The sequence below is a fragment of the Arachis duranensis genome, chromosome 10, assembly GCF_000817695.3.
Source record: "Arachis duranensis cultivar V14167 chromosome 10, aradu.V14167.gnm2.J7QH, whole genome shotgun sequence".
Lineage (NCBI taxonomy): Eukaryota > Viridiplantae > Streptophyta > Magnoliopsida > Fabales > Fabaceae > Arachis > Arachis duranensis.
The window spans coordinates 43,079,894-43,096,965 of NC_029781.3; positions in this window are offsets into that span (position 1 = coordinate 43,079,894).

Sequence of the window (17,072 nt, forward strand, 5' to 3'; positions counted from 1 at the left end):
TGCAATTTACTTCTTCTTTGTTTAGATCCTGCAATCCCATTCCTCAATTCCCTTTTACTTTCTAGCAATTTAACTTTCTTGCCATTTAAGTTACTGCAATTTATGTTTCTTGCACTTTAAGTTTCAGTCATTTACTTTCTTGTTCTTTAAGATTCTGCCAATTTACTTTCCTGTTCTTTAATTTACTGCATTTTTCCCTTCCCCCTTTACATTTACTATCATTTACTTCTTGTTAAACACAAATCACTCAACCAATACTTGATTCGCTTGACTAAATCACCCACTAAACTAAAATTGCTCAATCCTTCAATCCCTGTGGGATCGACCTCACTCATGTGAGTTATTATTACTTGATGCAACCCCGTACACTTGCCGGTGAGTTTTGTGTTGGATCGTTTTCCACACATCAGCCATGTTGGCTCAGAACAAAATGTTGACTCAGCAAGTCAACATGATTTCTCAAAGTCTGAATGGATGGCAAAATGCATCCAACAGTACTAAAAAGGCATCTTCTGAAGAAGAAGCTTATGATCCTAAGAACCCTACAATAACAGAGGTAAATTATATGGGTGAACCTTATGGAAACACCTATAATTCATCATGGAGAAATCATCCAAATTTCTCATGGAAGGATCAACAAAAGCCTCAACAAGGCTTTAATAATGGTGGAAAAAATAGGCTCAGCAATAGGAAGCCTTTTCCATCATCTTCTCAGCAACAGACAGAGAATTCTGAGCAGAGCACCTCTAACTTAGCAAACTTAGTCTCTGATCTGTCTAAGGCCACTTTAAGTTTCATGAGTGAAACAAGCTCCTCCATTAGAAATTTGGAGGCACAAGTGGGCCATCTGAGTAAGAAAATCACTGAAACTCCTCCTAGTACTCTCCCAAGCAACTCTGAAGAGAATCCAAAAAGAGAGTGCAAGGCCATTGACATAATCAACATGGCTGAACCCAGAGAGGAAGGAGAGGACGTGAATCCCAATGAGGAAGACCTCATGGGATGTCTCTCAAGCAAAAAGGTGCTCCCTATTAAGAACCCAAAAGGATCTGAAGGTCATATAGAGACCATAGAGATCCCATTAAATCTCCTTCTGCCATTCATGAGCTCTGAAGACTATTCTTCCTCTGAAGAGGATGAAGATGTAAATGGATTTCAAGTTGCTCAATATCTAGGAGCCATCATGAAGCTGAATGCCAAATTGTTTGGTAATGAGACTTGGGAAGGTGAACCTCCCTTGCTCATTAGTGAACTAGATACATAGATTCAGTAAACTTTACCTCAAAAGAGACAAGATCCTGGCAAATTCTCAATACCCTGTACCATAGGCACCATGACCTTTGAGAAGGCTCTGTGTGACCTAGGGTCAGGCATAAATCTTATGCCACTCTCTATAATGGAGAAGCTGGGGATCATTGAGGTACAGCCTGCCATATTCTCATTGTAAATGGCAAACAAGTCAGTAAGACAAGCTTATGGATTGGTAGAGGATGTGTTGGTAAAGGTTAGAGGCCTTTACATCCCTGCTGATTTCATAATCTTAGACACTAGGAAGGAGGAGGATGAATGCATCATCCTTGGAAGAACTTTCTAGCCACAGCAGGAGCTATAATAGATGTTAACAAAGGAGAATTAGTCCTTCAATTGAATGGGGACTACCTTGTGTTTATGACCCAAGGGTGTTCTTCTGTATACATAGAGAGGAAGCATGAAAAGCTTTTCTCAGTACAGAGTCAAACAAAGCCCCTACAATCAAACTCTAAGTTTGGTGTTGAGAGGCCACAGTCAAACTCTAAGTTTGGTGTTAGGAGTCTTCAACATTGACCTGATCACCTCTGTGGCTCCATGAGAGCCCACTGTCAAGCTATTGACATTAAAGAAGCGCTTATTGGGAGGCAACCCAATTTTTATTTATCTAATTTTATTTTTCTTTTATTGTTCTTTTATGTTTTATTAGGTTCATGATCATGTAGAGTCACAAAATAAATACAAAAATTAAAAATAGAATCAAAAACAGCAGAAAAAATAGCACACCCTGGAGGAAGGGCTTACTGGCATTTAAACGCTAGTAAGGAGCATCTGGCTGGCGTTCAATGCCAAAATAGAGCATGGATCTGGCGTTGAATGCCAGAAACAAGCAGCATTCTGGCGTTTAAACACCAGGAATACACCCTAAGAAGAGCTGGCACTGAATGCCAGAAACAAGCATGGAACTGGCGTTCAACGCCAGAAACATGCTGCAGATAGGCGTTGAACGCTCAGAACAAGCTTAGAGCTGGCGTTTAATGCCAGGAACACGTCACGAACCAGAGCTGAACGCCAAAAACACGTTACAACTTGGCGTTCAACTCCAAAAGAAGTCTCTGCATGTGTAAAGCTAAATTTCAGCCCAAGCACACAACAAGTGGGCCCCGGAAGTGGATTTGTGCATCAATTACTTACTTCTGTAAACCCTAGTAGCTAGTCTAGTATAAATAGGACATCTTACTATTGTACTAGGTGTCTTTGACCATTCGGTCTTTTGACCACATCTTTGGTCTCAGTTTATTCAATTATTCATCTTAGGAGGCTATTGATCTCGTTTATGGGGGCTGGCCATTCGGCCATGCCTAGACCATCACTTATGTATTTTCAACGGTGGAGTTTCTACACACCATAGATTAAGGGTGTGGAGCTCTGCTGTACCTCGAGTTTTATTGCAATTACTACTATTTTCTATTCAATTCAGTTTATTCCTGTTCTAAGATATTCATTGCACTTCAACATGATGAATGTGATGATCCGTGACACTCATCATCATTCTCACCTATGAACGCGTGACTGACAACCACTTCCGTTCTACCTTAGACCGAGCGTATATCTCTTGGATTCCTCAATCAGAATCTTCGTAGTATAAGCTAGAATTGATGGAGGAATTCATGAGAATCCGGAAAGTCTAAACCTTGTCTGTGGTATTCCGGGTAGGATTCAGGGGTTGAATGACTGTGACGAGCTTCAAACTCACGATTGTTGGGCGTGATGACAAACGCAAAAGAATCAATGGATTCTATTCCGACATGATTGAGAACCGACAGATGATTACTCGTGCCATGACAGAGCATTTGGACCTTTTTTACTAAGAGGATGGGATGTAGCCATTGACAACGGTGATGCCCTACATACAGCTTGCCATGGAAAGGAGTAAGAAGGATTGGATGAAGGCAGTAGGAAAGCATAGATTCAGAAGGAGCACAACATCTTCATATGCCTATTTGAAATTCTCACCGATGATCTACATAAGTATCTTTATCTTTATTTTCTGTTTATTTATTATTAATATTCGAAAACTCCATAACCATTTATTATCCGCCTAACTGAAATTTACAAGATGACCATAGCTTGCTTCATACCAACAATCTCCGATGCTAGAAAGACTAGCAGGTCTTGAATACTATTGCTTCCTGGATGGATATTCAGGCTATAATCAAATTGCAGTAGATCCCCAAGATAAGGAGAAAACAGCATTCACATGTCCATCTAGCGTATTTACATACAGAAGGATGCCATTTGGCCTGTGCAATACACCTGCAACCTTTCAAAAAGGTGCATGCACTCTATTTTCTCTGATATGGTAGAAAAATTTTTGGAAGTCTTCATGGATGACTTTTCAGTATTTGGAGACTCATTCAGCTCCTGTCTTGACCATCTAACACTTGTTATAAAGAGGTTCCAGGAGATTAACCTGGTTTTAAATTGGGAAAAATGTCACTTTATGGTGACTGAAGGAATTGTCCTTGGGCACAAAATTTCAAACAAGGGAATAGAGGTGGATCAAGCTAAGGTAGAGGTAATTGAAAAATTACCACCACCTGCCAATGTTAAGGCAATCAGAAGCTTTCTGGGGCATACAGGATTCTATAGGAGGTTTATAAAAGATTTTTAAAAAATTGCCAAACCTCTGAGTAATCTGCTAGCTGCTGACACGCCATTTATCTTTGATAAGGAGTGTCTGCATGCGTTTGAGACTCTGAAAGCTAAGCTGGTTACTGCACCAGTCATCTCTGCACCAGATTGGACATTACCATTTGAACTGATGTGTGATGCTAGTGACCATGCCACTGGCGGAGTGTTGGGACAAAGGCATGACAAGCTTCTGCACGTCATTTACTATGCCAGTTATGTTTTAAATGACGCACAGAAGAACTACACAACCACAGAAAAAGAGTTACTTGCAGTGGTTTACGCCATTGACAAGTTCATATCATATTTAGTAGGATCAAAAGTGATTGTGTACACTGACCATGCTGCTCTTAAATATCTACTCACAAAGCATGATTCAAAACCCAGATTCATCAGATGGGTGTTGCTTCTACAGGAGTTTGATATAGAAATAAGAGATAGAAAAGGGACAGAGAACCAAGTAGCAGATCATCTGTCCCGAATAGAACCAGTAGAAGGGGCGTCCCTCCCTCTTATTGAGATCTCTGAAAACTTTCCGGATGAGCAACTCTTTGCCATCCAGGAAGTGCCATGGTTCGCAGACATTGTAAACTACAAGGCAGTAAGATTCATACCCAAAGAGTACAGTAGGCAGCAATCAAAGAAATTGATCACGGATGTAAAGTACTATCTTTGGGATGAACCATATCTATTCAAGAGATGTGCAGACGGAGTAATCCGTAGATGTGTGCCTAAAGAAGAAGCACAGAAGATCCTCTGGCACTGCCATGGATCACAATATGGAGGACACTTTGGAAGTGAGCGAACAGCCACAAGAATCCTCCAATGTGGCTTCTACTGGCCTACTCTCGATAAGACTCCCGAGTGTTTGTACTTAATTGTGACAATTGCCAAAGATCTGGCAATCTGCCTCACAGTTATGCCATGCCTCAACAAGGGATCTTGGAGATTGAGTTGATTGATGTATGGGGTATTGACTTCATGGGGCCTTTCCCACCATCATACTCAAACACTTATATTCTGGTGGCAGTGGATTATGTATCCAAATGGGTGGAAGCTATTGCAACACCCACTAATGATACTAAGACAGTGCTGAAATTCCTCCAGAAACACATCTTCAACAGATTTGGTATCCCTAGAGTACTAATCTGAGATGGGGGCACTCATTTCTGTAATAAACAGCTTTACTCTGCTTTGGTTCGATATGGACTTAGCCACAGGGTAGCTACTCCATATCATCCACAGAAAAATGGGCAAGCTGAAGTCTCTAATAGAGAACTTAAAAGAATCCTGGAACGGACTGTGATTAACCGTAGAAGGGATTGGGCAAGAAGCATGGATGATGTTCTATGGGCATATAGATACGTGGAGTGATTACAAGTGTGTCACCATATGGATACGTGGAGCTTCAGGATAATGATTCTAACAAAAAGTTCATTGTTAATGGACAGAGAGTTAAACATTATCTTGAAAGCAATTTTGAGCAAGAATGCTCAAAACTGAGACTTGATTAAAACTCAGTAATAGTCCAGCTAAAGACAATAAAGAAGCGCTTGCTGGAAGGCAACCCAGCCATTTACAAAGCTTATTTATTAATTAATTGATTTTTACAATTTTATGTCAATTATCTTCAAGGTAGAATATCAGTTGCTTGAGTTCACAGAGTTACAGAAGGATTCGCAGGATAAAACAGCAAAAAGGAAGCTCACTGGTGCAAAAAAGCCAGTAAGAGCTGTTTTGGGCATTGAACACCCAAAAGAAGCATCTACTGGGCATTCAACGCCAGTAAGGATAGCCATCTGGGCGTTAAATGCCAGAAAGAACCATCTTCTGAGCGTTGAACACCAGAAAGAAGCACTTTCTGGGCGTTTAACGCCAGATTTACAGCGTCCTGGGCGTTCAAAAAAACGCCCAGTAACAAAGGAGTTCCTGGCGTTCAACGCTAGGAAGAAGCAACAGCTGGGCGTTGAACGCCCAGAAGAACCTACAAATCGGCGTTAAACGCCCAAAACATGCAGTGTTTGGGCGTTTAACGCCAGGATTGTGGGGAGGAGGTAAATTCGTTTTCAATTCACATTTTTCCAAATTTTTATGTTCCAATTCATGATTTCTTGCATAAACATGTTACAAACTCTCATCCTTCAATTCCAAAAATTTTAATCCTAATTTTTAAAATCCCTTTTTCAAATGATATCAAATGTATCTTAATTCACAAACACAAATCCTTTTCAAATCCTATCCAACTTCGTTTCAAATCTTTTTCAAAACTCAATTATCTTTTCAAATTAATCCCAAACTTCTTTTCTAAAATTCAGATTTATCTTTTTCAAATATCTTCTATATCTTTTCAATTTTCAATTATATCTTTTTCCTATCATATTTATCTTTTACAAATCATATCTTCTATCTTATCTTTCTTCGAAATTTTTGAAATACCCACCCCCTCCCTTTAAATCCACATTCGGCCTCTCTCCTATCATGAACAATTCAAAAACTAGCTCTCCTTCTATCCCTCTCCTTTCTTTTCTTTTGCTTGAGGACAAGCAAACCTCTAAGTTTGGTATGTTTATCCGTGATCACTAAATCATACCCACTAAGATCATGGCTCCTAAAGGAAAATAACCCACTCCAAGAGGCAAGAAAGAGAGTATTCCAAAACCACTTTGGAATCAAGGGAAGTTTTTAACTAAAGAACATTTAGACCATTACTACAAAATAATGGGTCTAAGGTCAGTGATCCCGAAAGTCAAATTCGATCTGAAAGAAGATGAATATCCGAAACAGTAGCTGGGAAATCCTAGCTAATCCTGAAAAAAAGGTGGGAAGAAACATGGTTCAGGAATTCTACGCTAATCTGTGGCAAACAGACAGGCAGAGAATATCTGGAACTGCCCTCTATGACTATCGGACCTTGGTCAGAGGAAAGATTGTTCACATCCACCCTGATAAGATCAGGGAGATCTTTAAGCTACCTCAGCTGAAAGATGACCCAGACTCCTTTAATAGGAGAATGATGAGAACAAATAAAGGCCTGGACAAGATTCTAGAGGACATATGCCTCCCTGGAGCCAGGTGGACCACCAGCACCAAGGGCGTCCCAAATCAACTCAAGAGAGAAGATCTCAAACCAGTTGCTAGAGGCTGGCTGAACTTCATTGGGGGTTTTATACTGCCCACTAGCAACCGCTCTGAGGTCACCGTTAAAAGAGCAGTGATGATCCACTGCATTATGTTAGGAAGAGAAGTGGAAGTTCATCAGCTGATTTCGTGTGAACTTTACATAATTGCAAACAAGAACTCCAAAGATGCTAAATTGGCTTATCCAAGTTTAATATCTATGCTATGTAAAGATGCTGGAGTGAAGATGGGAATAACTGGGTATATCTTAGTTGAGCGACCAATCACCAAAATATCAATGGAAAAACAACAAGTGCAGGATGACCCCATCAAGAGAAGAGCACATGAATTCCTCCCAAAAATCCCTCAATTTGAATACTGGGAGCATCTTGAAGCATCTGTTACCAAGTTGCAAGAAGCTATGGACCAAATAAAGGAAGAACAGAATAATCAAAATAGCATGCTTTGCAAACTGCTTGGGGAACAAGCAACAAGAAGAGCAAGGGCGTGAGTTGAAGGAACTGAAGCGTCAGAAATTATCTCTTGAAGGACCAAGCACCCCACAGACTAGAGGAACATCCACTTCCTAAAATAAAGGTTGTTGAGTCCTAATCTTAGCTTTACTTCTGTGATACTTGCTCTTATAGGAATTTACCTTAGAAGTTATATAGGAGTAGTAGTAATTACTATATCTATTTTGATTTTATTTCCAATTAAGCAATAATTTATTTTTTCTCATCATCATCAAGCATGAATAAAATAGTAGATTTTTACAATAAAGAGGCAATTTAATTTTTTTTCGAGTTCTTAATAAGGAAAATTCAAATTATTTATATGTGGTGGCAATACTTTTTGTCTTCTGAATGAATGCTTGAATAGTGCATATTTTTTATATTAAATTTTATGAATGTTAAAATAGTTGGCTCCTGAAAGAATGATGAACAAGAGAAATATTATTGATGATCTGAAAAATCCTAAAAATTGATTCTTGAAGCATGAAAAAGCAGTGAAAAAAAAAAGTAAAAGAGGTAGAAAAAGCCAATAGCCCTTTAAACCAAAAGGCAAGTGTGAAAAGGATCCAAGACTTTAAGCATCAATGGATAGGAGAGCCCAGGGAAATAAATACAGGCCTAAGCGGCTAAATCAAGCTGTCGTTAACCATGTGCTTGTGGCATGCAGGTCCAAGTGAAAAGCTTGAGACTGAGTGGTTAAAGTCGTGATCTAAAGCAGAAGAGTGTGCTTAAGAACTCTGGACACCACTAATTGGGGACTTTAGCAAAGCTAAGTCACAATCTAAAAAGGTTCACCCGGATATGTGTCTGTGGCATTTATGTATCCGGTGGTAATACTGGAAAACAAAGTGCTTAGGGCCACGGCCAAGACTCATAAAGTAACTGTGTTCAAGAATCAACATACTAAACTAGAAGAATCAATAATACTATCTGAATTCTATGTTCCTATGGATGCCAATCATTATGAATTTCAAAGGATAAAGTGAGATGCCAAAACTATTCAGAGGCAAAAAGCTACTAGTCCCACTCATCTGATTAGAATATGAGCTTCACTTGAAACTCTGAGATATTATTGCTTCTTAATTTTTTTATCCTATTTTATTTATCTAGTTTCTTGAGGACAAGCAACAGTTTAAGTTTGGTGTTGTGATAAGTGGATATTTTATACGCTTTTTGGGGGTAATTTCATATAGATTTTAGTACGTTTTAGTTAGTTTTTAGTATATTTTTATTAATTTTTAGGCAAAATTCATATTGCTGGACTTTATTATGAGTTTGTGTGTTTTTCTGTGATTTCAGGTATTTTCTGGCTGAAATTGAGGGAGCTGAGCAAAAATCTGATTTAGGCTGAAAAAGGGCTGCTGATTCTGTTGGATTCTGACCTCCGTGCACTCGGAATGGATTTTTTAGAGCTACAGAAGTCCAATTGGTGCTCTCTCAATTGGGTTGAAAATTAAATATCCAGGGCTTTCCAGCAATATATAATAGTCCATACTTTGCGCGAAGATAGATGACGTAAACTGGCGTTTAACGCCAGTTCCATGTTGGAGTCTGGCGTTCAGTGCCAGAAACAGGTTGCAAGTTGGAGTTCAACACCAGAAACAGGTTACAACCTGGCGTTCAACTCCAGAAACAGCCCAGGCACGTGAGAAGCTTAAGTTTCAGCCCTAGCACACACCAAGTGGGCCCCAGAAGTGGATTTTTGCATTGTCCATCTTAGTTTACTCATTTTCTGTAAACCTAGGTTACTAGTTTAGTATTTAAACAAGTTTTAGAGATTTATTTTGTATCTCATGACATTTTTAGATCTGAATTTTATACTCTTTGACGGCATGCGTCTCGATGAATTAATGCTATTATTTCTGTTTTCCATTCAAACATGCTTGTTCCTATCTAAGATGTTCATTCGCGCTTCACTATGAAGAAGGTGATGATCCGTGACACTCATCACCTTCCTCAATCCATGAACGTGTGCCTGATAACCACCTCCGTTCTACATTAGATTGAATGAGTATCTCTTAGATTCCTTAATCAGAATCTTCGTGGTATAAGCTAGAATTGTTGGCGGCATTCATGAGGATCCAGAAAGTCTAAACCTTGTCTATGGTATTCCGAGTAGGATGCTGGGATTGGATGACTGTGATGAACTTCAAACTCGCGATAAGATAACCATAGCTTGCTTCAAACCAACAATCTCTGTGGGATTCGACCTTTACTCACGTAAGGTATTACTTGGACGACCCAGTGAACTTGCTGGTTAGTTGTGCGGATTGCAAAAGTGTGATTGCAATTTTTGTGCACCAAAGGCATAAAAGGAAAGCAAGATTAAATTGCAAAGAAATATAAAATCTAACACTACCTAATACAAGCAATCAACAAACCACAATCAAGGGAAACACAATTAACATGAATTACCTCAAATTGCATTAAAGGAAAATAAAAGGAACAAGAGTATATCAACAACAAAGTATACAAACAAAGAAGATGAATACAAGAGAATGAAGGAACAAGATGTAGGAACAAGAAATTGAAAGGGAAAAGTAGATCAAAACATGGATTAAACCTAGCTCTCAAAAGAAATGAACCTAAACCTAATCCTAATTCTAGAGAGAAGAGAGAGCTTCTCTCTAGAAACCTAACCTAAAGCATGATAAAACTCAACTCTCCCTAAACCTAAACTACATGGTAACTAACTCCCCTCACCCCCCTTCAATCCTTGGGTTTAATAGCATCAAAAGTGGGTCACATGCGAGCACCGACGCGTACACATGGGTCATGCATACGCGTCGATGGCATTTCCTATCCACGCGTGCACCTCTGCTGCATGTACGCGTCACCATGCGACTTCACTTTTCCATGCGTGCGCATATGCTATGCGTGCGCATCGATCTCAGCATCCCAAATCCTTGTTTCTTCATGGATTCTCCACTTTGTATGCTTTTCTCTTCAATCCTTTGATCTATTCCTAGCCTTTTCAACCTGAATTCACTAACAAACAAATCAAGGCATCTAGTGGGATCAAAAGGAATTCAAAATTAACAAATTAAAGGCCTAAAAAGCATGTTTTCACAGTTAAGCACAAATTAGGAGAAAATTATGAAACCATGCTATTCCATTAAATAAATGTGGGAAAAGTTGATAAAATCCACTCAATTAAGCACAAAATGTACCACGAAATAGTAGTGCATCAAAAATGTAAGTGGGGGATCAACCTCATGGGCCCCTTCCCGATTATGCCAAGCTAGCTCCTAGTGGCCATAAATTACTTTACCAAGTGAATTAAGGTGGAGGCGTTGGCCACAATTACGGCTTTCCATGCTACTCTTTACCCACTTATTCATACTATTTTTTATCTACTCTTTACCCACTTATTCATACTATTTGCATGGTTTTATATTTCCTTCATGATTATGTGCTTTGATTGAAAACATGCTTCTTTGGACTTATATTTGCTTATTATTAATCCTCTCTTATCATCATTAGATGCCTTGATATGTGTGTTAAGTGTTTTCAGATATTATAAGGTAGGAATGGCTCAGAGGATGGAAAGGAAGCATGCAAAAGTGAAAGGAATGCAAGAAGTAGGAGAAACTGCTAAGTTGTCCAGCCTGACCTCTTCACACTCAAATGGCTATAACTTTAGCTCCAGAGGTCCAAATGACGCGGTTCCAGTTGCGTTGGAAAGCTAACGTCCGGGGCTTCGATTTGATATATAATTTGCCATAGTTGCCCCGATGCCAGGCGACGCGAACGCGTGGGTCACGCGGATGCGTGACCTGGCCAACACCCAATCCGCGCGGTCGCGTAGACGACGCGGCCGCGTCACTTTTTCGCAACCTGTACGGACTAGAAAGCGCTGGAAGTGATTTCTGGGCTATTTCTGGCCTAGTTTTTGGCCCAGAGAACACAGATTAGAGGCTATAAAGTGGGGGAATGCATCCATTCATGAAGAAGGCCACTCATAATTTACTTTTCATGTTTTAGATGTAGTTTTGGAGAGAGAGGTTCTCTCCTCTCTCTCTCTCTCTCTCTTAGGATTTAGGTAGTGTTTTTAGAAATTAGGATTTAGGACTTCTCTTAGCTTTCTAGAGTGACTCTCGATCCCAGGTTTAATATTCCTTTTTTACTATTTAATTTCTCTTTTATATTTTGATTACTCTGAAGCCTTTATTATGTTTGATTGATGTTGCCCAATTGGCAGTTGATGACATTTTTATTTAATGATAATTGAGGTATTTTCAGTTTATAATTATTCTCTTTAAATTAAATTGCCATTGCTTCTCATCCAAGGATATTTTTGTTATTCCAGCAATTTTACTTTTTTTTCTCTTTTGGTTCTGATTAGGAATTTAGTAACTCAACAGTTATTAAACTCAACGTAATTAATAATCGTTATCTTGCTAATTGAGCTGAACCTAAATAATCCCAACCTTTTCTTAGGAAATAATTAGGATTCAAAGGTCAGTTTAATTAGTCCCTTGACTTTCCTTTACCCTGGCAAAGGTTGACCAAGTGGAGTTTAGATTCAACTTTTATTATAGTTGAGAGAGATAACTAAGTTAGACCTCTAAATTCCCTTATCTTGCCAAAAGTTGTTTTACAATTATTATTTATTTTTAACTGCCATTTAATTTACTCATCATTTAAATTACTTGCTTCTCACCTTCTAAACCCTGATTACAACCTTTATAACCAATAATAAGAACATACTTCCTCGTAGTTCCTTGAGAAGACGACCTGATGTTTGAATACTCGGTTAACAATTTCTAAAGGGGTTTGTTACTTGTGACACCCAAAATGTTTGTATGAAAGGACTTTTGAAGGTTTAGAAACTATACTTGCAACGAGGATTTATCCGCAAATTTCTAGACCACGCAAAAGTTCTCTTATCAAAATGGCGCCGTTGCCGGGGAACTGCTAACGTGTGCCTTATTATTGGTTATTGTAAATATTTTTCTTTTGCTTGTTTATTTATTTTCGTTTTTTCCTTTTTATCTTTATTTGCTACTATGAACTCTCACCCCTCTCGCTTTGAGTTTGGTTCTAATATTGTTAGCGGAAATAGAAGTTACAGCAGAAATGTGCATCAAGGTCAGACCAATCAAGGATGGATGGAACCAAGAGGATCTAATCAACCCTTTTGGCAGCAACACCCTTCGAGATATCCTGGACAAAGACCATTATTCTACCGCGCATACCCAGCTGAATGACATGGTGGACAACCTTGTAACTACCAACAAGCCCCACCCCGTGCATACGAACCGTCCTTTCAACATAACCTCGAACCACCACACTCACAAGCTTCTCTTCACCATTCGCCATCATATGATCTTTTCTTACCCCAATACCAATCCAATCGTTCCCAGTCATTACCACTTCCCTATGTACCATGTCTAAGTCCAGCAAACCACGAAGTAGAAGATCGTCTAAAAGAAACAATAACTAAATTTCAAGCAACCATTCAACAACTGGAGCACGCACTAATCCAATGGGCCACTAAACGCTCAAATATACAAGGATCAACCACAGCTCCATGTGGACAACCCGATAAAGAGCGTAGCATGAAAGAAATACTAGAGACTCCAGTGGACAAGGCAAAGAATGAATTCGTACTAGAACAAGTGGAAGAAGCTGTCATTGTTCAAGAAGAAGAGTTGGTTGAAGATCTAGGCGATGTTGAACTTCCTTGGGAATCCAGAATTGAGGAAAACTCTGTCCAAGATGCCACAGTTGATGCTAAGGAGAATACCATACAATCTCCAAGGCAAGTCATTTACGAAGAATCAGACGGAGTAATCCAAGAAGCAAATTCCCTTGATGGTGATATTCACAACAAGTCCAGCTCTCTTGGTGATGAACTTGTGTCCGCAAGTGAATTCTCTGAGATCGAAGAATCTTCCCCAAGTGAATATGAAGATAATACGGAGGTGGATTTCTCTCAACCTCCAATCTATGACTTGAGTGATGAGGAAGACATAGAAGACTTTGACTCGGACACAGATACAATTGAGGACTCTTGCAAGGATGTGGAGGAATTCACTGAAGACCACAAGGGAGTAGAACTTACAGAACCACCCAAAACACCTATCCCAAGGCCATTACCACCTAATGCAAACTTCAAGTGGGTACAATCCGTAACTTATAACTTTACTTATTCACTTGAATATGGTTTACTTGAAACAGATGACCAGCTTAGAGCTCTCTGCGGCTTTAAGAGTAAGAGGGAAATGGCTCGTACTCAGAGCTGGTGCACAAGGTTCAATAAGGTTCCACGCTTCACCTCGAAGTACACGGATTGGTATCATACTCAATTGCACAGATCATGGAGAACGTTTGGTCACCACGGTGAGATTCTACTTTTTAAACCGTCCGAATGGAGACATGTAGATCAGGACGGAGGCAGATTTAAAAGCAAGGCTTGGAATCCTGGAGTTTATTCTGACATTTGTCGTCCCGGGAACCAAACAATATATTTAAAGCTGCTCAGAAGCTTCACATGCCTAGCTTGGGACCCCGGAGGCTATTGGCATTCCAAGCACTGGTGGAGGTTTTTGGACGAATTTAAACATAAACCACCATAGCAGGATACTCCTCCAATGTCCAACTTAAGGACTTTAACTAAAAGTGCTAGGTGGGAGACAACCCACCATGGTATGGTCATTTCTTTTTCAATTTATTTCTTGTTAATTGCTTTCATTTTTCCTTTTTCATTTTAATTTATTAAACCTAGAATCATGCATAAGCATTCATGTTAGTCATTGCATTCTGCATTGTTCATGCTTTAAAAAAAAATTTTCGCTACGCGACGCGATCGCATCAGCGACGCGTCCGCGTCGCTTGGAGAGGAAGGAAAAATAAAAATGAACAAAGAGTCACGCTGGAGCGTGGCTGGAGGCGTGCTAATGGCACATATCGACCCACGCGACCGCGTCGCTGACGCGTCCGCGTCACATGGGCATAATGGCCTCCCACGCGACCGCATGCCCCACGCGGCCGCGTGCCCTGATTTTCGACGTCAAAAAGGTGCATGGCCGAAAGTTGTGCTGGAATTGGGCTGGACTCATGCTAGAAGCCCAAGCCCTCCCACGCGACCGCGTGCCCCACGCGGCCGCATCGTTTTCCAAAAATGGCCATCCACGCGATCGCGTCACCCAATTTTGGCAATTAAATTGAATCGAACAGAGAGTTGTGCTGGAGCGAGGCTGCACTCGCACCAGCAGCGCAACACGGGTCACGCGACCGCGTGACTGACGCGATCGCGTCGTCTTACCTGACGCGCACCCACGCGAACGCGTGCCTTCCGCGGCCGCGTCGCATGCACCGTACAGCTCACCCTAAAATTGCCACATATCTTATCTTTCTCTCCTCCAAATCCTAATTTTTCTTCTCCTTTCTTATTTACTTCCTCTTCCCTTCCTTCCCTTCTCATTCTTCTTTTTCTTTTTATTTTATTTTTATTTATTTGCATATTTCATTCATTACATTTTAATTTTGCGCACATTTTTATTTTTCCATTGAAGTTAAAAATTTTTCTTATTCAACTATTGCTTCTTTTCTTTAATTTATTTTGGTAACTTGTTTTACACTGTGGGATGATATTAATTGTATGCCAATGCCAACCTTTTATGATACTTGCACTCCATTTGCATTGACATGAGCTTGTATTGATACTTCCACTGCCCACACTCCTCCCCTATGTTACAAATTCTATACCACTGGTATGCCATGGCTTCTATCATTTTCTCACGTACATGTTGAAGCTTCCATGTAAATGAGACCATTATCATTTGGCATTACTCAACCCATATTTCATTTATTTTCTATCTTTATTACTGGGTTACTTTTTCTTCCCTTTTTCTTTCAGGATGGCCACCCGAAAGGGAATCGGAAGACGTTTACATGGGGAGACAGACAAGTCCATCTGCAAAATCTTGAAGAATAGCATCAATTGGAACAACCCGCCCACCTGCACATCTCAGCATGCACCGAGGAGTGTAGGGAGGTCGATACCGATCTCCATGGGTTAGTTACTTCTTGACTCAACACCAATATTTTATTTTATTTATTTGTTCATTATTGCATTTGCATGTTTAATTACATATTTGTTTGATTTTATGCATTTAGCTACTACTTGGTTAAAATAATAAATTTCTTTTAAGACCCTATTTTTGAAAAAATTTCACTAATTTAAATTGAAAATTTTTATTAAAAATTTGTTTGAAGTTGTAATTGGAACATAGTTTTTGAGCCAAAGAATACACAACCTGTGAGATTTGAGCTTATTTACATGGTTACATTATTTAACCATAAACATTTTATTCTTGTGTGTTTACTTCTCTATGATTGCAATCTTAGCTTTGTTTCATTCTATATATCCAATATTTAGTGTATTTAAATGCTTGCATATGATTGAGGCCATTGTTTGATTCTAGCTCACTTATCCCAAAATTAACCTACCTTTTACATCATCCTTGTTAGCCCCCTTGAGCAAAATTAGCCTACCTTTTACATCACCCTTGTTAGCCCCCTTGAGCTTTTAACCCCCTCTTGTTCTATAAACCACAATACTAGCCTTAAGCAGAAAAACAAAATAAAAATTCCAAGTTGAATCCTTGGTTAGCTTAAGATAGAAAATCATGAATAGAATTAAATGTGGGAAACCTTGTGGGAACATGAGTGATAGAAACAAAGGGTTAGGAAGATTAAAAAGAAATAAAAATAAATTTGGAAAGCATGCTCATAAGAAAATTAAAGTGATTCAATTACCATGTGCATCAAAAAAAAATTCAGCATCTGAATAAAAGGGGATACAAAAAGAAATTCCCTAATGAAAACAATGCACATGGGATAAAAATAAAAAGTGAAACATGAGCATGTAATACAAAAGTGGAAAAAATTATGAGTAGCTAGGTATGATTTTAAAGTTATATAGAGTGTATGTATGCTAGGTGAGATCTTAGACTAATCAAGGATTCACTTTATAAAGCTCACTTAGCCATATATATACCCTTACCCTTACCTTAGCCCCATTACAACCTTGAAAAGACCTCATGATGTTTGCATTGATGCATTAAATATTGTTGATTGGTTAGATGAAGAACAAAGTGTTAGAAAGCATGACTAGGGAAGAGTAGAGTGATTGACCCTAGACACTTGAGAGATTAGAAGTGCATATACATTTCCTGTGAGGGTTCAATGCTTGATTCTATGTTCTTTGCTTTCATGAGCTATCTTCTTACAAGTTTACTTATCTTTTATTGTGTAATTTGAATTAGTGGAATTTGGTTTATATTTATTCTAGGAGAATTTATTTACTTTTAAACAAGTAGGTAGAAACATTTTGCATGTAGTTGCATTCATATACATAGGTTGCATTTCATAACATTTCACCTTTCCTCTTCATCTTTATAGCTTCTTTTGAGCTTAGCATGAGGACATGCTAATGTTTAAGTGTGGGGAGGTTGATAAACCACTATTTTATGGTTTATCTTGTCCTCAATTGAG